Source organism: Armigeres subalbatus, chromosome 3 (genome assembly GCF_024139115.2).
Source record: "Armigeres subalbatus isolate Guangzhou_Male chromosome 3, GZ_Asu_2, whole genome shotgun sequence".
NCBI lineage: Eukaryota > Metazoa > Arthropoda > Insecta > Diptera > Culicidae > Armigeres > Armigeres subalbatus.
The window spans coordinates 254,267,197-254,290,543 of NC_085141.1; the positions used below are offsets into that span (position 1 = coordinate 254,267,197).

At 37.6% G+C, this 23,347-nt stretch overlaps 1 pseudogene; it reads right to left on the reverse strand.

Moving 5' to 3' along the window:
- Positions 1-23,347, reverse strand: part of LOC134222410 (tubulin beta-3 chain-like) — an 87,123-nt pseudogene that overhangs the window by 60,641 nt on the left and 3,135 nt on the right.

Sequence of the window (23,347 nt, forward strand, 5' to 3'; positions counted from 1 at the left end):
TCGCTGCTAAAAATATAATAAACTTGTGAAATGGGAGCTGAAAATCTAATTTTTTGTTTTGAATCGATTAATGTTTACCTTTCTGTAATAGGCCCTTATCAAATGCTACGCGAGATTTTTCATTTCTCACGTTTCCAACGCGGATTAAGGACAAAAGTGAGTGAAAAAATGGACTGTCATGGAGCTGTCGCTTCTGTATCAGTTTATAATTTCATTTTTGAACATATCAAGAAAGGTCATTTATCACTGGTAGGTGAGTTTGCACCTGTAAAAATGTTCGAAAATTGATTGTTACTATGTTTTTGCATAATAAATGCAAAAACTGCCAGAAAACGCCGAAATATAATTTTGGCCAGGATTTTGGTCCAGTTACCCCTTAGTGCAGCGTGTTGATTTTTCATGGCGATGTGATTCGCTTCGAAGCCCGCTCCAGGCGAGTCTCTATCCCTAAACAGAAATCAGCGTTCAGAATTCTAATTTTACGTTTTCTGTGAAATCTGTAGGTGGAAGCAGGTCTGCACACGCGATATGCCTCTAACTCCAAACGTGCCAAGAACCATGTAAAGTTTTTCATTTCGGTTCCAAAAACGGCTGCACCGACAGAATACCACGTCCATGAAGTTGTCACGATGGTCATTCTTCTTTCACCACGCGGAGTAATTTTTCTTCATGTTACGCAGCAGTAGATTCGAGAGGCATACAATTTCTCTGACTCACTCCCATGTGTTCTAAGTGGAGATGATTAAAACGGGCTTAATTGTTTTGAACTCGAGTGAATTGCTTAACCGCAGGCTCAATGAATCAGACCACATGCATTAGACTCATCATTGTTGCAGATAAGATAACTGTTTTCGTTCCTGGCAAAGTTGATTGCACAAACTGCATTTATATTGAATTAAGACCTAATTAATTACTCACTCCAATTTGACCAACACCGCCACCGCCGTGTGGGCTGATTCGACACATGGAAACAACTTCCAAGTGCCTCGAGCCAAATCACCGGTTCCCAAAATAGGTTTCCTTGGAAATCCAACCAATGGGATTGCAGCGGACTTGGACTTGGTGGCCCAACTCATCGCGTACCCCAATCCAATACGTACCTAAAATAGAGAAGAAGGGAAAACAAAGCATTAAAACAATGACACGACACGACGACGACTACTGAAGTCTGTTGGTAAAACAATGTGTAATGATGGCGTAGATACAACATAGTTGCTCAGACCCCGCGCGTTCCTTCATCGACGCCGAGCTTCAATTGAAGCGCGAAATTAAGAATGGCATTCGGAAAAGTTCCGTTGGTCGAAGCGACGCGACATGCAAATCACCGAATGCGTTGCGTTGTTTGTTTGTCCCGGCGTGGTGAATGATTACATGTTCCGAAGTAAGACAAACAGTCACACACCTCGCCATGCACGTAGCTTCGACGGTTAATCCCTTCTTGATTAGGGAATGGTGCGATGCAGCTCGGCGCCGAACGAACGCTGGCGATTGCAGTGAATCATAATAAATTGCTTAATCCCGTTGTCGAGTGGACAAAGGGAAAATAATGGGACATTATTTCGGTCATCATTTGTGTATTGTTGTTAAGTGAAATTGAGGAGTTTTTATGGTGACAATTTAATTTGGAGACTAGGTGAAAGGAAACATTAGGTGATAATTTGTTGGGAATTGCGGTTCAATTTGGAACATCGCCAATAAAAGTAAATTGAAAGTGATGTTCTGTTATTAGAAATTCAGATACACATCAATTAGCCAAGCTTCAAAAACTCCCCTGGGATGCTATCACACAATAAACAATAAACACTTTTAGAAGTTCTCATTTGCAATTTAGGGATTACTTCAAAAGATTGTATTTTCAATCTCGCTTTTGTTATCCCTATTTATTATAATAGTGCACTACATACATGAAATATCATAAAATTCATGAAAAAAGTTACTTATACTCTATTAAAAACTGGTTCTTTAATCTTAGGTATACCACATTTCTTTATGCTGGTTCAAATGCTATTTTCATATGACTAAAATAAATACTCCCCCTAAACAATTACAAAATTCCCATAAGAAAATGGAAAATTGCCAATGAAGAAATCAGGGTATGAGCAATAAATAAATATAAAATTTCCACAAATAAAACAAAATTTCCATAAACAATTAAAAATTTTCCACAAAACAAAAATAAATAAGCACTTTTAAAAGCAAAAATTGCAATTATAAAAGAAGAATTTTCCATAAAAAAATTAAATGTTCCACGAAAAAAAAATACAAAATTTCCATAAATAAATCAATATTAGCAATAAAAAATAAGAAAATTATCCACAAAATAAATATATTTTTTCCATAACAAAACAAAAGTTTTCCACGAAATTATCAATAAAAAGCAATAAAAAAAAATAAGAAAATTTCCATAAAGAAATATAAAAAAGCAATCAAACTGTGCTTTTTTTCCATAGATGACCCCTTCTTTAAAAGCGTTTAAAATTAATGTAAAATTTCATCAGCTTTATTGCTGTCTTGTATTTTTTAATGGAAATTTTCTTATTTTTTTATTGCTCTTTATTGATTATTTTGTGGAAAATTTTTATTTTTTATGGAAAAAATATATTTATTTTGTGGAAAATTTTGTAATTGTTTATTGCTAATATTGATTTATTTATGGAAATTTTGTATTTTTTTCGTGGAACATTTTCATTTCTTTATGGAAAATTCTTCTTTTATAATTGCTATTTTTGCTTTTAAAAGTGCTTATTTATTTTTGTTTTGTGGAAAATTCTTAATAGTTTATGGAAATTTTGTTTTATTTGTGGAAATTTTATAATTATTTATTGCTCATACCCTGATTTTTTTATTGGCAATTTCCTAATTGTTTATGGAAAATTTCTAATTTTAAATGGAAATTTTATTTAGCTGCCATTTTCATATACAATCTTCTGGCAAAACAAAATGGGTAGCAGTTACGAAACTTTCGTAATGACCCACACGCGAAAGAAACTACAGCTGACAGTTGGTAGCAAATGCCAGCTGGTGAGTTAATTCTCATCGACCATACGCTCGGAAGCGCCACCCGCGCTTCTGTACTGCTTCTGTTAGCACCATGCTAGCCTCAGAAAGGTAATGAACTTTGATTCTTCCGTTCCACGCTCCACGCTGATTCTGTCTTCACACCTCGATCTTTTGCGGCTTCTTTCTCATTTTGCGGTATTCAAACCGAAGAGATAGCAATCACGTGTGAAAGACAAAGGTGAAAAGCAAGTTGAGATTTTTTTTCCAGCATGTTTTTTGCTTCAATCTTACGGCTTGACATAACAGCGACATCCTCCTGGAGTTAACAGTGAGTGCCGGCAACGGAATGAGGTGATCCCCAAGGTGAAATCTGAAGAAAACTTCCTTTCAAGCAACAGCTAAACCACATGGAGATTCCGGAGAAGGAAAGAAACCTGCACACACCATGCATATGAGTAGTGCGCAAACCAAACCGTTCATTTGCGGGTGAATTTGCCATGCTTTGATGGATTTTGCGGGAAGTTACTACTATCGGAAGGTGCATGTTGTGGTTTCGATTTAGCACAGTGAAATACTCTTTAATCAGTCATTGATTATATAAATTCAATCCATACTCGCTTTGAATTGATTGAAAATATGATACACATATATTAAACTTTTATACACTATAAAACTGCATTCAAGTCCAATTGAATACAATTTTATAGCCTTCAAAAGTGTCCCTTAACAGGTACGCAAACAACCTTGTACAAAAGTGATCAATTTTCCCCTAGATTACGGTAATAAATTTCACAATTCGTAGAATCCTTCAGCTATAAACCGTTGCAGCTCACTGGCTCATCAAGAACGAAAATGCTACTGTAGCTCTTCAGCTTATAACGTAAATCAACAGCAATAACAACTAATTAAATCTCGCTAATGTTGCTAGCGGCTTAATGAATTGCTTGTAAATTTCGCGAACGCATAATAATCCCCTATAAGCTTTCCGCAAAATCCGCTTCCTAGTGATGATGCCTTGCAAACGGTTTGATGTGTCCGCCTCCCGTTAATTTCGTGCAATCTCTTCACTAGAAGACGGCGAGCTCTTGAAGCAAAGACACACTATGCTGTGCAATGTAGACCGACTCGGGAATGTAAGATCTCATATTTCTTCTCCAGAAACGCTTTAAATAAATTTCTATACGTTGAGATCGCTCATGGCAGATAAGGCAGAAATCTCTTTTTTCCTTTCTTTTTTTTACTTTGCACCTAATTTTACTTAGCTCATGTGACAGTTTTAGTGGGACTTCCGAAAATAAGTGTTCAGCATCTCAAAGCATGATTCTTACAAACATTTCTTCCAAACGAACCTGGATCGGTCTAGTGTGCATCAGTAGCGTCCAAAGCGAAGCGATGGTGCATCAGTTATTGGAAAAGTCATTAAAATTGACCGACCGGATGCCACACTACAGCAGTCGGCACTGCAAATTTTCAACTGTTGGTGATCCGCGACCGATGCGATGGTGATGGTCGTGATCACTTCGCTGTGGTACGCCGCATTATGATGCCCGCACGTGGAGAACGGTTTTTAAATGCACTCTGAAACTAAATCTCGCTCGGTTGTATACACCTGGAGCGAATTGAAAGCGCGGATTCGTCGACTTCAATGATTGACTTTGAGCAACATTTATTATTAGTTACTTTATATATCGTTTTTACTCAAATGCTGAAAATGATTCATATTTCAAACCGTCGCTTCTAAATAGCTATTTTTAATTTATACGAGTAATTCTTTCCATAGGACGTTAACTTCGTCCTGATCCTCCATACCTAAAACCGATAGAAATTTCAGTTTTAGGGCGCTAGAACGCCAGAATTCGGAATATGAGTCAAGTTCGATATTTGAGTCAAAACGGTGTATGGGTTTTAGAAAGATTTGATTACATTAGCGTTCTCAATCCTTTTTTCCTGAGAGGAAAAAAATCAGCCATATAGTCAAAAGAGCCACAGCCGTTCGTAGCATGTCATCTGCGGCCCCAGATGAAACCCTTGTTGATCGTCGTTTTCCTTTCAAATGGAAGAAATAGAATGTATAATATTTTCCATTCAATGGATGAGCTCCTAATAAAAGTTAAACATTTAAGTTTGTATAAAATCCCCAATAATTTTGGAAAATACGTGAATAACCTTGAATAAGCCGTAAGCATTCCTGGAATGTATGGAATCCGTAAAAATAATCCACAGCAGTCTAAAAATTTATAAAGATTGCATCACTCAATTAAGCATCGTTTTGTTATTTCGGTAAGTCAATAAAAAATATTTGTAACCTATGTTCAAATACCTATTATTGAAACAACCAGAATTGCTAAATATCATTTTTTTTAAATAAATTGTGGCCAAGCGTAGGGATCAATACCCATTGGTATTACCCAAGTAGTAATCGAGGTTGTATCAGAGTTTTATAGCATACTTCAGATTTCTCAGTTCCCACATCGTCTAGTAGACCGCTATACAAGCATGTCGCGGCATGATACGACCACTCTATGACGTCGATACAACCTAAAGGTTAATATTGTCGGCGTAGCACCAAGTTAGAATTCGGAAGTCGGGACTTCCGAACCGAACTTTTTTCCGAAGTTTTATTTATCAAACTAATTGATGCGTTATTTAGCGCATCTTTAGGGGAATCCAGCGCACTACTTCCGAAGTTGGGAAAGTTGCCTGTATCTGGAGAAAAATCCAACTTCGGTATAAAAAGCGGTATAAATTTATTCCGGATAGACAATAAATGAGCAGCTGTCAACGATGTCAACGCTCATGTTGATTATTTGTTATTTTTTTTCTTTTTTGATGTCTCAAAACATTGGTTTTGCTCATGCATTGCATGGATTACAATTAGAAACAACAATTATTAGATAGAGCAATCCGTATTGTCGAATTAAAAAAAATTATATCTGCTTCTGCGATCTGCGATCTATACATGCTCAAAGGTATGCGATGATTGTTTTCTGGTAAAATCATGAAACATAATTAGTTTAAATCAATGCGCTTCGTTAATTCTATTATTAAGTATTTCAATATCTTCTTCTTCTATCTATCTATATAATAAAAATGAAATGGTCTGTGTTCGTATCCGCATAACTCGGAAAAGGCTGGATGGATTTTCTCCATTTCTTCAGCAGATATGTTGGTTATCGTTTCCGACGGGTTTTATAATATTTCCTAATGCAAAAATTACGAGCAGGATTGAGTACCTAAGTCCTAAAAAACTAAAATACAGATTCGTATGGAAATTTTGCATGGGCAGTTCACAACGCGCATTTGGCCTACTATGCAGGACAACATCTGCCGGATCGACTAGTCTATATTAATAAAAATGAAATGGTCTGTGTTCGTATCCGCATAACTTGAAAACGGTTGGATGGATTTTCTTCATTCCTTCTACAAATATGTTCGTTATCGTTTCCGACGGGTTTATATGATATTCCTTCATGCGAAAAACATGAATAAGGTAGAACAAATCGTGAAAAAGTGAAATTAAGAATCGTATGCAAATTTAGCATAGGTTGTTCTCAACGCGCACTTTCGTCTACTATGCAATGCAGGACAACGTCTGCCGGGTCGACTAGTGTTTAATACAATTAACTGTCATATTCAATTACTTCTGAAGCAATTTCAGTGAATAATCTCTTGGATTACATAAAAAAATTCACATATGTACCTATTAGACATATATCAGAGTGACAAATTTCACCAATTAATTAGTGAAAAAATGTATATGTAGGATGTTTCAGTTAGGGAGGATGTACCAATACATAAGAAGCATACATACATAAGAACAACTGTTTTTAAAAAGAAATAAGTAAAAGGCATGCGGGTCGACTTTATATATCAAGCGAAAGGTTTTACTTCCTGCTCCTTAGAACAGCTGTGAAAACCACAATAAAATCTGTTATAAGCCTCAAAACTGATTAATTCATAATAGGAACACATGCACCAGTTGTGGCACTATTCTTAATTTTGATTCCTTATTTGGCAAATCCCAACGTTTTTTTATGGGATTGGCCAAACAGGGACCACTAGTGCGACAACTGGTGCAAGGGACGTCAAAATTAAGCAAAATCAATTTTTACAATTATGCTTTAAGAAAATTATTTTGAGCTTTTTAGTGGAAGTAAAGACACTTGTCATAAGACGAGTTTGAACAAATTCAATTCCACCACTTAATTGTACCTTGACATATACGCATTTAAACCTCAACAGTAAGGTCGTCTTCAGTGTCTCGTACTTGACTCGACTTCAAGTCGACAAGTCAAGTCAAGTACGAGACACTGAAGACGACCTTACTGTTGAGGTTGAAATACGTATAATAATTAAATGGGATTGTACAAACTCGTCTTATGACAAATTATGCTTTGCTTATTTTGGATGAGATCAAAGGTGTTATCGTATCATATTGATATGCTTTATCGACCTGAACTTTTTTTTTGTGGTGATTCGATTGGCCATTTCGCATATAAAGCACTGGTGCGACAACTGGTGCTATAGCCGGTACATCTAGCCTATTAGATACAATTTTTATAATAAAACTTGAAATGTATAAAAAAAATGCCTCTATAAAACTGTTAGTCCTGAACTGGCCCTATCATAGCATTTTAAGCAACTAGAGATTTTATCTTGGCTTTTTCATAGCCATTTTATGACCAGTTTTATGTTGGTTCAAACTAAAAGCTTGGTGATTTTCTTTGCAAAAATTACAGCAACGTAGTGAAGATAGCGGAAAAACATAAACAAACATTTTCCCCCCATAGAATCGCATGCGAGTACTTCCAGGAGTAAATAATTCAATGAAATATTTTAAAGTGGCAACTGTTACTCGATATTTAATGTACCACAAAAGTGTTATGGCATGTAAATATGGATTACATACATTTTTCGATCGCTTCATCATAACAATCGTTCGACAAATGCTGTTCAAACCAAGGAAAATTTTTCGTCAACTTTTTCATATAATAATTGAAAATGAAAAAAAAATCATTGTTTTTTTTCTCAAGCAAGAACAAAAAATTGTCAGTGGCCAAACAATTTATGCTTGATTAGAAATTTGTTTATGTATCGCATGCAAAAGTTCAAAACTTCATATTCCTATGCAGGCCTTCTTCAGAAAGGAAGGTTAAATGTGGGTTTTATACAGTATTCTGCTTAAGCCTTGATCAAAACCAACATATGAAGCGGTGCCAGCAAAAGTGGTACATAAACAATATTTGTCAATTTTGAGTTTTTTACTCCAACGGCTTTTATTTGCAAAGATCTAGCAAGGGAATACCGAAAAAGTGATTTTTGGCAACTAAATCTGGAGATATACACATTTTATTTTCTGGTATATATCACTATGGCCATTTCGTTGACAGGAAAATTGGTACATGTACAGTACTAAAATAGCTTATTTAAAAGAAAATTCAGCAACATGACTGTTTTGACAACAGATTTTAATCCTATTTTGAATTTCAAGATAGTTTACTGCCGTTTAGAATTATTTAAAAAATGTAAATTTACCACTTTTACTGTCAACGTTTTTCGGTTTCTGTTTCCTTTTGTTCTCATTAATAGTGGTACATGTGCAATTTGTTCTAATAAACATGAAATTTGTCATAAAATTCGATTATTTTTCACTAATATCTCTACTACTCATAACATGTTGGTACAGTTTAGTTGCAAAAAATTGTAAATACGAATTTATTATTCGATGTTTTTGGGAAAATGTGTCCCCTGAAAAATTTACTCAATGTAACATGTACCACTTTCGCTGGCAGCGGTTCATATAACTTACTCGTTGGTTTTATGTTTTATAGTTCTGAAGAGGAATACAACCCTAGTAACATTTCGGTTTTATGCTAGTTTTATCGAAGTCATGTAGAGCAAATGACCTTTCATGACCGTCATAAAACTAAAAATGTTACTTGGAAAGAGAATTATAGAACCTCTAAACTGAGGTTTTATATTGGAAATTAAAACACGGTTGTCTAGCACTCATGCGGATCTAATTAAATAACAACTGTTTAAAACCGAAATAGCACCTCAAGCTTATGAATAGTACTTTTCAGCAGCATACTAGGCTTAGATATATACTTTGGCCTCTAACTTAGAGTGATCAAACGCTTTGGATTATGCGGGACAGTCCCGGATTCAGCGTACTTTTCCGGCATTGCTAGGCGTCCCGGAAAACGTCCCACATTTCAAGATGAATCTGTAAAATCTGGAGAATCTATGGAATCCGGGAGAATGGAATGTCTAGATAATTTGTAACAGATCTGATAATCAGAAGACGAAGCGGAAATTGGACAATATACAGGGTCTACTGAACTTGGGAAATAAAGATTTGTAGAATTTTCAGAAGCTAAAAAATGTTCGAAAATATTGAAGAATATAAGCATTCTAAAGGATCGTCAACGATGATGGTCACCAACACCTGTCATAAGACAGGATCGGAATATGTATCTGTAATGATTACCACGATATCTCCTTTGGGAAGAAGATATTTTTGATTTCGTATATCAACTCAATCTGTAAAACAAAAATATTAGGCTTTTTAGTGGAATGTCTTCACCTGTCATAAGACAACCAAATCACAACCTACGTGTTTTCCATTTTTCTCACGTGCCTGCCTTCCTGCCAATTATTACCCGGAATGTTTCGATCAGTACCATAGTTTGACATGCTTTCGATTTGATGAACATTTGATGAACGATTTCCATTTCATGCTTTCGATTGCATTATCTGCGTATTAACTAATTTTATTATCTCAGTCGATTATTTAACACAATTGAAGTCAACTTTTCCAAAGAAACCATATTTTTTACGCTTCTAAATATTACAAAAATCGAAAACAAAAAATCAAAAAAGTTTTGCAGTGTTAACCGGCCTGAACAATGAGATTGCTTCTCTGTTAAAAGATGAGATCGAGATAGTTTTCACCTGTGATAGTTCTCAATTTCTCAGCCCATCCGGCGCTTTGCTACATACTCGACTACCAGGCTCTATAATTGAGCATTCTGAACAATCTTTTTTTTTCTTATCCGCAACTGACCAACCAAAATAAGGGAAATAGGAAAGGAATTTGTGAACCAACTCCGGAGAATGACACATGAAGGAGATCCGTTTAAATAGATAGATGTTTGGTAAATTTCAAGGTTTTTTTTCTCCCATTTGAAAAAAGTCCAAATCTGTCGTAAGAATTGCCGTACAGTGCTGAAAATTAAGTCGATTGTTTAGCATAACCGAGCCAATGATCTACCAATGTTTCACCACGATCTGAAAAAGCAATTAGTTTCTAACATGGCCGATTTGTGGCATAAAGGTCATTTGGTATAAAAAGGGTGTACGGAATCAAATTGCCAAAAATTTGTCTATCCATCGATTGTCATGAAATTTTCAGGGACTGAAATAAAATATGTAAGCTTTGACTGCGTATAACTGTTTCACTGTAATTCTTAAATACATTCAAATGCTGAAGCTTTTTGTACATGTCCTCAATCAACATTTTTCATCCGGCAATCTATCCCAACAAAAAAAAAATAAACTAATTTATTATCTCAGTCGATTATTTAACTTAATTGAAGTTAACTTTTTCAAAGAAACCATTTTTACCGCCTCTAACTATTACAAAAATTGAAAACAAAAAATCATAAAAGTGCTGCAGTTGGATTCGGCCTGAACAATGAAATTGATGCCCTCCCAAAATCTGACAAATATCAAGCCAAAATTAGATTTTAGCGCCTTTCTTATTTTTTATTACTTTGGTTTTTTACTTCTATAGCGACAAAACAGAAAGTTTTTTGGAAAGTTTACCTGTACTAGTCGGCTATTAAAAAATGTTGACGTTGGAGCTATACACCAATACGAAATGTTGACGCGAAAGGCCAAGTCAACATTTTATGTTCCGTAATGATCAATTTTGGAGGCTTCCGAAGCTCGTGTTTTCATACCAGACCAGTATTTTTCGATTGGCCGCAATTCTGGTGATTTTGGTGTCAAAGGCACAAAATTGGATTACTAACACCTTTTTATGGAGGTGAATGCACAAGATTTATTTGCACACGTTCTGTTCCTTCGACTGTATTTTCGAAACTACTGGAAATTTCCCAATGAAACTCACGCAGTGTGAATAACACATGCTGAAGCCGTCTTCCACAAAATTTCGTTAAAATCAGCCCAGGAGGCGAAATGTTATCGACTTTTGAAAGTGATGCAATTTGATTCCGTACACCCTTTAGTTGTGCAATCACCAATTTTGGCACAAGTGCAAACTATTTTCATTTCTTTATAATTATTGTTGCTTCTACACTATAAGAGACATGTTTTGTATTAAAGAGTCCAGATAAAAATTCATGAAAATTTTATTTATCTGACATAACTACCTTATTGCTATTTGAGTTTCGTCGATTACAACAGACATATGCAATATTGTTTCTGACCCAGAGACAAAAATATGATCTTTTTGTATCTGGGTCAGAAACAAGATCGCATGACAGTTACAAAAGACGAAACTCAAATAGCAATACTGTAAGTATTTATCAAAAGCCATTGTTTTACAAGGAAAAGGCAATAAAATTCAATGAAGTAAGATCTTTGACATAGGACGATGAGGTAAATTCTAAGACTTAAGCATAGTTTTGAAAGTACGCGTTGTCCTGTATAAGTCAAAAAAGGTACACAAAAAATACTAATAAAAAGTAAAAACCACTTAAAATCTAAGAAAATATTTTGATTTTGATAGAAAAAAATCTGATAGATTTTTCTATCTATGTACGCTTCCTTCTTCAAAGAACACATTATTCAAACATATGGATAAGGAAGATATGATTCCTTCTTTCAACGTATGCTTATGTCCGGCAAAAGGCAAAAGACGATATGGTTGCTTCATTCAATAAAGGTATTTACTCGTATTTAGGCATGGGAGGATATGATCCCTTCTTTGAGGGATTTTCTTGCGCGGCAGAAGGCAAGGGATAATACGAGTCCTTCTTTTAACTTAGGCTCGGTCTAAGGCAAAGGAAGCTGTGATCCCTACTTTCAACGAATATATTTCTCGCACTTGGGCTCGTAAGGGCGTAACTGTATTGATTGATTTCACTTCATCGTTTTTTCTTCTTTCGTTGATAACTCTACAGAATTAAAATTTACAACAATGATTCATTTTCCTGGTGCAAGCTTCAGCTATCCTTTATCGCCCTAAACAATTTAGGGCTCAAATTACCGTCATCCAGTCATTGACGAGAAAGACAGCCACGTGCTCGTACCACCCCTCCGGTAATAAGATCACCCACCGAGGAGAAAAAGCAGTCTCCAGCTTGGTGGGGGAAGTTTTTTGTTTCAAAACTACATTGTCCAATAGCGAAGACATAATTATATCCAGTGGATGCTTCATTTGGTTGTATTTCGCTTTAGTTTAAAAAGAAACTGCCTTTTGCAACATTTTTTTCCCAAGAGGGGAAATCGACGATTTACTCTCACGCTCTCTTATATATCAGAGAGATTGATTACGGGAAATCGATCAATGCAGTTACCCCTATGATCCTAAACGCGAGATATGCAGGGCAGAAGACTAGAGATGATAAGATACCTTCTTTTAATTCGGGCTTTTTCTCGGTTTAAGAAAAAGGCAGATATGATCCCTTCTTTTATATGATATATATTTCTGACAAAAGGCAAAAAATTATATGATTCTTTCCTTCGTTTCAGTCATTTGCTCGGTTCGAGGCTAGGTTTGAGGCAAGGGGAGATATGATCCCTTTTTTGAGGGATGCATTTGCCCGGCAGAAGGCAAGAGAAGATAAGATTACTTCTTTCTATTCAGGCATTCGATCGGTTTAAGTCAAGGACAGATATGATCCTTTCTTTTTAATGTTACAATTGGCCGGCAGCAGGAAAGAGAGCACATGACTTTTTCTGTTCAATGATCCCTTCTTTCAAAAGATGCATTTGCCCGGCAAAAGGCAAGAGAGAATATGAGTCCTTTTTTTCCATTCGGGCATTTGCTCGCTCTGAAGAAAGAGCAGATATGATCCCTTGAGGGATGGATTTGCCCGGCAGAAGGCAGGAGATGATTTGGCTTCTTCTTTTATTTCAGGAATTTGCTCGATTTAAAGAAATGGCAGATGGGATATTTTCTTTCATATTGGATATTAGCTCTATTTAAGGCAAAACGGAAGATATGATTTCAAAAGATGCATTTGCCCGGCAAAAGGCATTAGAGGATATGGTTCGTTTTTCAATTCAGGCATTTGCTCGGTTTAAGACAATGGCAGATATAATACCTTCTTTCAAAGAATGCGTTTGCCTAGACAGGAAAGGATATGATGCTATTTTCAAGTCATATATTGAAGCACCCCAAAATATGGTCCTTTATTCAAAATTGTTCTTTCGGCAGAGGGTAAAAGAGGATATTTGGGGCAGCAAGGACTATGTCTAAGGGCTTGACGATCCCTCCCCAAGCCATCTGCGAGTTGTGGGGCTTGCCTAGGATGTGGTGGGGTTTAACAGTGGGCCCTGTTAAATTCCTATAAAAAGCTGCATGTATCCGCAAGTAGGCCCCGCAAAAGCGACCGTGAGCCGCTCAAAGCGCACAAGCCCAAGTCCTGGTGTCAGGTGGGACACAAAACAGACCTGACATGACGGCCCTTCGACGAGACAGGAGGATTGCGCAGGCCCAATAAGCCGCCTGAAAAACCAATAATTACGAACAATATAAGAGATAATACGACTCGATATAATCGGCAAAGACCTAGGCGACGAATATTGTCGGCGTAGCACCAAGTTAAATTCGGAAGTCAGGACTTCCGAACCGACCTTTCTTCGGAAGTTTTATTTGTCAAACTAATTGATGCGTTGTTTAGCGCATCTTTAGGCGAATCCAGCACACTACTTCCGAAGTTAGGAAGTTGCTTGTATCTGGAGAAAATCCAACTTCGATATAAAAGCGGTATAAATTTATTCCGGATAGACAATAAAGGATCAAGGAGTGCAGCACCAACTTCATCCAATCGAATGAGATTAATGTTGTTCTTAATCGTTTTGAGACCTCAATTAACAGTGCAGAAGATGGGCTCGATTGGTTGCGTCCCCGCTTTTCGCATCGCGTTAAAATTTATAACGAGATAAGTATGGAAAACGGATATTTTTTATCTCTATCAGCCCAATAAGATTTAAATTTTGAACACTTTGGTCCACGTAAATCAGACCACGTAGACAGAGCTGGAAGAATATACGATTTTTTGCATATGGTACGAACTTAATTCACGATGAACTGGAACCTCTAGGAGCAAAAATGCATAAATATACGTTTCTCAATCCTAATTTCTATACAAGGTCGAAGCGCGATCAAGTGCAAATTAATTCAATATTAAAATCGTATGAAACGCGACCCTAAACTAGAAATTTTGTCTACGCCTGAGTTCTTTCTAGAATAATGATTATTTATGTGATGTTATCAATGTTCATTATGATTGCTTTGTTAACTTTCTTAACACAATTCAAATAAAAAAAACTGCTTCAGGGAATCATTAGCACCATAATTCTTTCCCGTCTGCAAGAACCTCGGTCCACTTCCGGATGTTGATACCATGCTCCAGCTGAAAGTACCCACGCCCCTATCGGAGTTCGATAACTGGGGACTGCGCTGCACTCTGCTGCAAGAGAGTTTGCTTCCCTCTTAACTTTTGTTTCCTTCCTTTTTGTGCTCGATGATGACGACGATGACGACCATACGACTCCAATGGATGGTGGTGGCGAGATGCTACGATTGCTTTATTATTCTCATTATCGGCATTCGTTCAGCATGACTGAGTATTTAGCTCCTGCTTCCTATACTGATGCGGCCGCAACTTATGGGAGGAAGAAACTCTCCAGGCGGTATTGGGAAAGGGGTACGAGACGCATCGTAGGAGAAAAGTAAGGTTTCCCGCAAACACACTCGCCGCGACAATAGCTATGAGATTCTGTCGCTTGGCGACTGCGATTCTGTCGCCGTTGGTATGGAAGCGTAAATGGAACGTTACCTGAAGCGACCCAACGATAATAGAATCGCGACGGCTAGTCGTGGCGATGAAATCGCTTAGATCTGCCGGAGCTTTAATTGGTAATTTTAATCACTGAGTGCACATCACACCTTCGTCCCCAGTAGCGTGTGCTGCTGATTTTACTTTCCATGTCCGACAGCACACCGAATGAGCGCAAGTGGATTTTGTTTTTCCTCTTTATGAGGAAACTTGGTAACTTCGATCGTTGATGCAGAAAATAGCGATGCAAAAATTTCGCACCGCAATCGTTTTTATGCCACTTTTTTTTTGCTTCATACCTGCCAATTGGATCGGTAATGTAAGGTCTGGAATTTCGCGAGCGATCACTTGTCTTGGGAAGGTTTTACAGCTCCCATCAGTCATCGCTGGAGAAGAAGTTATTCCATATTCAAAAGAAGCCCATCAAACTCTGAATGCCACGGATGGGAACCACCATATTTCCGGAGGTCCAATCTAATCCAATTGGGGTTTTATTGGTTTCCTCCTAAAGTGTTTCATAAAAGGGTGTCCATTTTATCCGGTTATAATAACTTTATAGGCCTACGATTCCAACCCAATCGGCGCTGGGTTGAGATTATTGGACCCGTAATTGCCTTTTAAGCGTGTGAAATTTCTCCGATTTAGGGTTTACGTTACTGTTTTTTTTTGTTGCGAGCTTACGTGATCGCCCAAGTTGAGACCCAGCTGCAGAGTATGCATTCGAATTTATTTCTTGATGAGTAGGCTTTCTGTGGTCACATAAACAAGTCTTAATATATCGACCATACACTCACACCGAATACAGTACATTCCTGGTTTTTTAAACTTCAATCAAATCGCAGTATGCGTTACCAAGTCATACTACCTATCTCGGTGTTGAAGCGATCGTTTTGGAGCAAACACGTGATGACCAATGCGGTTAGGCACGGGAACAGCTAAGGAGGCGTCTCAAATAACGCTTAGTGTGCAGTGCAAGCCCGCTAACTAGCAGGAATCAAGGTCAGTAACATCGCATGAGCTGTGATTCCGCAAGAGGTTTGCGCTAAAGGAACGGAGAAACCGAGCCAACGAATCGCGGCGGCATGTTTCCACGCGCTCTTGATATGTATGTGCCAAATATTCCCTCATATGTCGGCGGAACCACGGTAGAATAAAAGCCACTTACTCCGTGGACTGGACCCATATCAGCAGATGGGAGATAAAACCATTCGCTCGCGGAGAAGAATGCCATATGTAGGAAGGAAGAATGAAGTCAAGTAAACACCAGAGTTCAAATGTTGCATGGGCAAGCCGCGTAAAGTGCTTCTTGCGAAAAGTGGAATACATTTAAACAAGACCATGGTCTAGTGAGGCCGATTGAGAAGAAAGAAAGAAGCATACGATTGTGGTAAGTGGCATAGTAGAAATTGTCTTTATTAATACAACATGAATGGAATGAAAACTGATGATAATGATGATGAGGCACTTGTGGCACAGACATTCAATAGATCTAAACAGACAGTATGAGACATTCGCATTCGCAATTGTGGGAAAAGTACAAAACTTAGCTGTTAAAATACTTGACCATACATACTGATGGCATATGTTTTCAGATATACAAATTGATATAGGGGGAATGACGGCTTTGGCAGGTTTTATTCTATTATTGTCAGGGGGGTTTTTTATGACTGATTATGCTCAAATTTGGCCTAAACATTCTTTGCATATCAAAAATATTGTGGCCAAATTTCATAAAATTTGGTCGACAAAAACCCCCCTGACAATAATCCCCTACTTATCAGAATTTCGAAAAATAATTCCACATGTTAGGTGCAGGTTCAATTCGCACCAAAACATGTGGATACAATCCGTTATTGAATAGAATATCATTTTATTTATCTGAAAGCATATGCTGTTCGTGCATATGCGATTTTAGCTATTGATCGCCAAAACTTAGATAGTTTAGTGACACATCTTATTTCTCACTTTTCACTACTAACTTCTCACCATGGATGAGATGGAAGAAGGAATAAATAAAGAATAAGAAAATATAAATGAGACATCACTCTGTACTACTCTTTTCTTACTTCTCAGGCTCACTTCTTACTTCTCAATTTTCACAGCGAGAAGCTAGAACTGTAAAGTGAGAGGGAAGTAGCAGGAAATATGAAATGAAAGCTATAAAATGGAACATAATTTTCTATTAGGCTTACTTCTCACTCCACAGTGCTACACGCTTAAAATCAATAATACAGAGATGTGTTTGCTTCACACAACACGGACCTAATGCAGAACAACACCTAGATGATCGACAATTACACAGGCACAAAAATGCCTTGTACGGTCGTGATAACGGTCCTTTTTAACATGTAAACGTTTGTACAGATTCCTTGCTTCATGGGAAACCAAATACTGTTGAAAATATTGAAATCCAAGCTTCAATAAAACCACACGAGCTATTTTTGTGGCTGTGTAACTGTCACTCATCTAGGTGTTGTTCTGCATTAGGTCTGTTTTGTGTGGAGCAAACATATCTCTGTGTTATTGATTTTAAGCGTGTATCTTCTCAATTATCACAGAAAGAAGTGAGAAGCACTTCTGGTCATAAGTTCGAGCCCGATTTAAGACTTACAACGACCAAAAGTTTGAAGTCGCCTTACTAGAATTCAAAATTTATATTATTTTTCGTTCAACTTCAGCTCTTGGGGGTACATTTAGAACACACTAACTTCATAACATGGAATGGGCGGCAATATTGTTTTGGATAAAATGCGACATTTTTCATGAAAGTAAAACAATTTTTTCCTACACGCGAGGATATTTTCACATTTATGGTCAAATATTGTGGGTTAGGACTTCTTCTCTGAGCCACTGTAGTTTCGTTGATAAATAGTTAAATATATATGAGATTGAAAAAAAAAATCCTGTGCTCCCGAATGGAAGAAGAAAATATGAAATAATTTATTTAAAGGATTCAAATAAACTTAAAATGATCTTGCAATGTATCGGTTGGAACAAGTGTGTCTAAATATTCGTGGCGATTGGAAAACGATCTGTCGGAGTCCGGCCCTGTACTTAGCTTTTGGACAATAGTTTATTTAATACCCTTATTTTACGCACATTTTAAAATAAATAGTACACACTTAGTATTTATTCCTGCGGCTCGGCAAAAGTCGTGCGCCAGCAAAATAAAAACTGATATCCCGGCAAAAATTACGTTTGTTAACTGGTTTTCGACAATTGATTTGCTGATTCTCAGCAACTTTGACAGAAATCTCGGCAAAAAAAACAGGTTTACTGGGGCACGGCTGTGCGACTCTCAGTAAAAAAGTATCATTTTGCTGAGATCCCGTTTGAAAAATCAAGTGTGTACATTTAAGGACTCAACTATATTTACAAAACTAAGACTTTCAAAATAATAAACTAACGATAGAACACCGACGATGACTATAATCCTAGAATTTTTAATTATTATATTGGCAACTGTGAAACAATTATTCCATTGCTTGATAACGAATTTTCCTGAAACGTAATCCTCAAATTAGCAGACGGATTTCACGCAGAATGACAAGTAAATAACGGATTTTTAACATGATCGTCTGTAATAGTAATGAAATTTTGCACATATTTTCGGTACTGACTGACTATTTTCCACTAATTTGAAAAAAAAATGACCCTCGAGTAATTTATAAAAAGATCGTGTGTTTCCGAGCGAATTGATTCAGAAAAATTGCAACTCGGAAACCGTTCATTGTACGACAAAACTGTCTGGGTACGAATTGTAGAGGATAGAAGGGGCTTTATGGAGAAAATATTACACTGGGCAAAACATATTTTTTACTGGAAAAATCGATAATTAATGTGAAAATTTAAATATATCTCAATACCATATTTATTTTTCGACAAATTTTTACAAAATTTGACTCCAAAACACACATTTTAACGACATAAGATCGATGGTGAAGTTAAAACTAAAATGGTTTTAAAACAAGCCATTTTTGGCTCATTTTGTGAAACTATTTCCAAGAGAAAATTGTGTTTGAAGCCCAAATTTGGCTTCCTGAGTCAATTTTGAACAACAAAGCTGGGATGTATTTTCTTCCTGAGAATTACCGTTTCGAGATATTTCAAATTATTGTTTTGAAATCTGGAAAGGAATGTTTGTATTCCGCCTTTTTCAAAACATACTCGCAATTCTTCATCACGTCGTTGAAATGTCAATTTCTGTAGAAAATTTTGATGAAAAAATAAATATGGGATTTTGTGATATTTCAAATTTCACATTAATTATCGACTTATTTTTCAATTGTAATATAATGTTTTTGACCAATGTAATATTTTCCCGCCTTTTGTCCCCAACAATTTGTTTTCAGACAGTTTTTTCCTACGATGAACGTTTTCCGGATTTTTTTTTATTAATTTGCTAGAAAAAATATACGACCTATTAATAAATTATCTTTAAATTAGTGGGAAGCGGTCTTTCTCCTACACTTAAAATATATTATAAGTGTCAATCGAATGAACTATCATCAAGTTTGGTCGTTGTGTCATTCTGTGGAATCCGTCAGCAATAAAAAGGTCTACATTTTTTTTTTCAACTTGATTAGTGCGACACTTTATTCTTGATAAGTGATCAGTAAACCAACATAATCGGACAATTACCATTATGGGCTAACCAACATGATCGTTCAACCAATATGATAGTTCAACCAAAATAATCATCCAACATGATTGGTAATCAGTATGATCGGCCAACTAACATGATCGTTCAACAAACATGATTGGCCAACCAACGTGATCGGCCAACCAACATGATCGGCCAACCAACATGATCGGCCAACCAACATGATCGGCCAACCAACATGATCGGCCATCCAACATGATCGGCCAACCAACATGATCGGACAATTAACATTATCGGCTAACCGACATGATCGGCCACCAACATGATCGACTAACCAACATGAACGTTCATCCAATATGTTCGTTAAACCAAAATAATAGCAAACCAACTTGATCGGCCAACCAGCATGATCGACAAACCAACTTGATCAGCCAACCAATATGATCGGCCAACTAACATGATCAGCCAATCGACATGATAGACCAATTAACATGATCGTTCAACCAACATGGTTGGGCAACCAACATGATCCGCCATCCAACATGATCGGCCAACCAACATGTTCGGTCAAACACCATGGTCAGCCAACCAAAATGATCAACCAACCAAAATGATCGGCCATCCAACATTATCGGCCAACCAACATGATCGGCCAACCAACATGATCGGCCAACCAACATGATCGGTCAACCAACATGATCGGCCAACCAACATGATCGGCAATCCAACTTGATCAGCCAACCAACTTTATCGACCAACCAACATGATCGGCCAACCAACATGATCGTTCAACCAATATTATCGGCCAACCAACATGATTGACTAACCAACATGATCGACCAACCAACATGATCGGCCAACTAACATGATCGTTCAACCAACATGATCCGCCAACCAACATGATCGGCCAACCAACATTATCGGCAACCAACATGATCGTTCAACCAACATGATTGACTAACCAACATGCTCGGCCAACCAACATGATCCGCCAACCAACGTGATCGGTCAACCAATATTATCGGCAACCAACCAACATGATCGGCCAACCAACATGATCGGCCAACCAACATGATCGGTCAACCAACATGATCGGCCAACCAACATTATCGGCAACCAACATGATCGTTCAACCAACATGGTTGGCCAACCAACATGATCGACTAACCAACATGATCGGCCAACCAATATGATCGGCCAACCAACATGATCCGCCAACCAACATTATCGATCGGACAATTAACATTATCGGCTAACCAACATGATCGGCCACCAACATGATCGACTAAACAACATGATCGTTCTGCCAATTTGATCGTTCAACCAAAATAATCGCCAACCAACATGATCGGCCAACTAACATGATCGTTCAACCAACATGATCGGCCAGCATACATGATCGGCAAACCAACCTGATCGGTCAATCAAAACGATCGGTCAACCAACATGATCAGCATTATGTCATAGAGCTTAGATTTTTTTTTCAATTAGTTGACACATAATGCCAAACGGCGTTCTGTTAAATAAATTTCAGCATAATGGCCATTTTGGACAAACTGAATTTCTGCTAGATAATTTTCGACACCACTTATTATTCGACCAAGTGATCATCGAAATATTTGGTTCTGCTTATTATGAATCGTATACTACTTTGAAATAACTTTGTACAAAATAATTATTCAGTCACTTATCAAGACTACATCCTATTGATTACATTCTTATTTAACCTGCTCTCGCTTTCTTCGCTGGCCCTCGTGTAGATCCAGAGGACTCCTCGGTCTCTTGTAAGAATGAGTTTCGAACTAGTTTTGCTTCCATAATCCTAAATTGGCTGTGAGGACGTGGCCAGCATCGTTATTGGTCTTGAATTATTATAGCTCCAAAAGCATGTACACTGTACAGTTTTCTAATCCCAAAAAGGCTATTCAATTGGTTACCTGTGCATATTTGTTGTTTCTCGGCCAATCACTCACAAATAACAACTACGGAGTGCACAGTCAATCAAGCTAATCTATTTTCAAACCCCCTTTTTTTGCGGAGTGTTGAATAATGACGATACAATCAAAAGAATTCATATCTTCGACAACTTGGAAAACATTTCGAAAATGAGACTTAATATTCGTGAAAATTGAAAAACGATCTGTTGGAGTCCGTTCTGTTCCTTATAAAGTGGATTGTACGATATTTAAAGTAGTGGGGTGTTCCAGCATCGATGGGTTTTCTGTAGCCGTATCTGGGTAATTGCCACACCTTGAGTCTATTTAAATGCCACAACAGTCCTATATTGATAAAATGATAAAAAGGCGATACAACACTGATAGAGACTCTAGTCCTGCTAATTTTCAATGTGAAACAATTGTTCCTACGTTGTTTACGAAATTTCCCGAAACCTTTAAAGAGTCCTCAAATTCGCAATAAAAAATCTACAGTGACAACTAAAATAATTTGTCTTTCTGCAATAAATGAGGTTTTTGACGCGCTCGCTGTACCGCTGTACCTTGGCTGCCTCGTCGTCTATCAAGCTGAAGCTCTTCAAATCCCTGATTCTGCCGCATTTCATGTTCGGCGATATATTGCATGTCCATCCGAGTGCAAACTCTTTAAAACGACTTCGAGTGCCGCTAAACTGCTGTGTACGCTACGTCTATGGATTAAACCGTTACGATCACGTGTGTCAACGTAACCTTATTGGATGCCCTTTGGAATACTTCTGCATTTTTCTGAGAAAGAGACAATTCAGTCTATTGCGATACTTCATTTTCAGTCCCGTGGTAGACGTTTGCAGAATCTTGTGGTCCCGGCTAACAATACGCCATGTTATGCTAGATTGCTGTTCGTTCGAGGTGTGGTCAACAATTCGTTACCGCCCGTTGTAAAACGTACTTCGTCGGAAGCAAGTTTCAAGAGTGGCTGCTTCGATTTTTGAAACCGCCCTAATTACATTGCTTAATAAGTAGTAGACTAATTAATGACAACAATGTTATACAGTTTTGTATCTTTTCCAAATGTTATATTTTTTATTCTACCCGTAGTTCTCTACGGACATGAGACCTGGACAATGCTCGTGGAGGACCACCGCGGACTGAGAGTTTTCGAAAGGAAAGTGCTGCGTACCATCTATGGTGGGGTGCAGATGGCGGACGAGTTGCATCAGCTGTTGGGAGAACCATCCATCGTTCACACCGCGAAAATCGGAAGACTGCGGTGGGCCGGGCACATAGCCAGAATGTCGGACAGTAACCCGGCGAAAATGGTTTTCTACAACGTTGCACAGCGGGCAAGGTGGATCGATCAGGCCTGGGCGATCAAGGCCCTACGACAACCAAGAACGTCATGAACACTGTGAAGCTACGAAAGAGAAATTTTTAGATGTATTGGCAGCGGATTGTATTGTTTTCGGTACTCAAAGCTTCAATATTCATTCAATTATACCCATTACACCTCCCGGGAGGTCAACGGATATGGTGAGATAGGTACGAGATATTCTGGACAATCCAAATTGTCCTTGAGCTCAGGACTTGAGATATGCAGCTGCTTAGAAGCTCTTTTTGGTACTCAAAGCTTCAATATCCGTTCAATTTTGCCCATTACATTTCCCGGCAGGGCAACGGATATGGTAAGATAGTTATGAGATATTCTGTGCAATCCAAGATGTCCTTGAGTCCTTGAGTTGAGATCTACAGCTGCTTAGAAGCTCTTTTTGGTACTC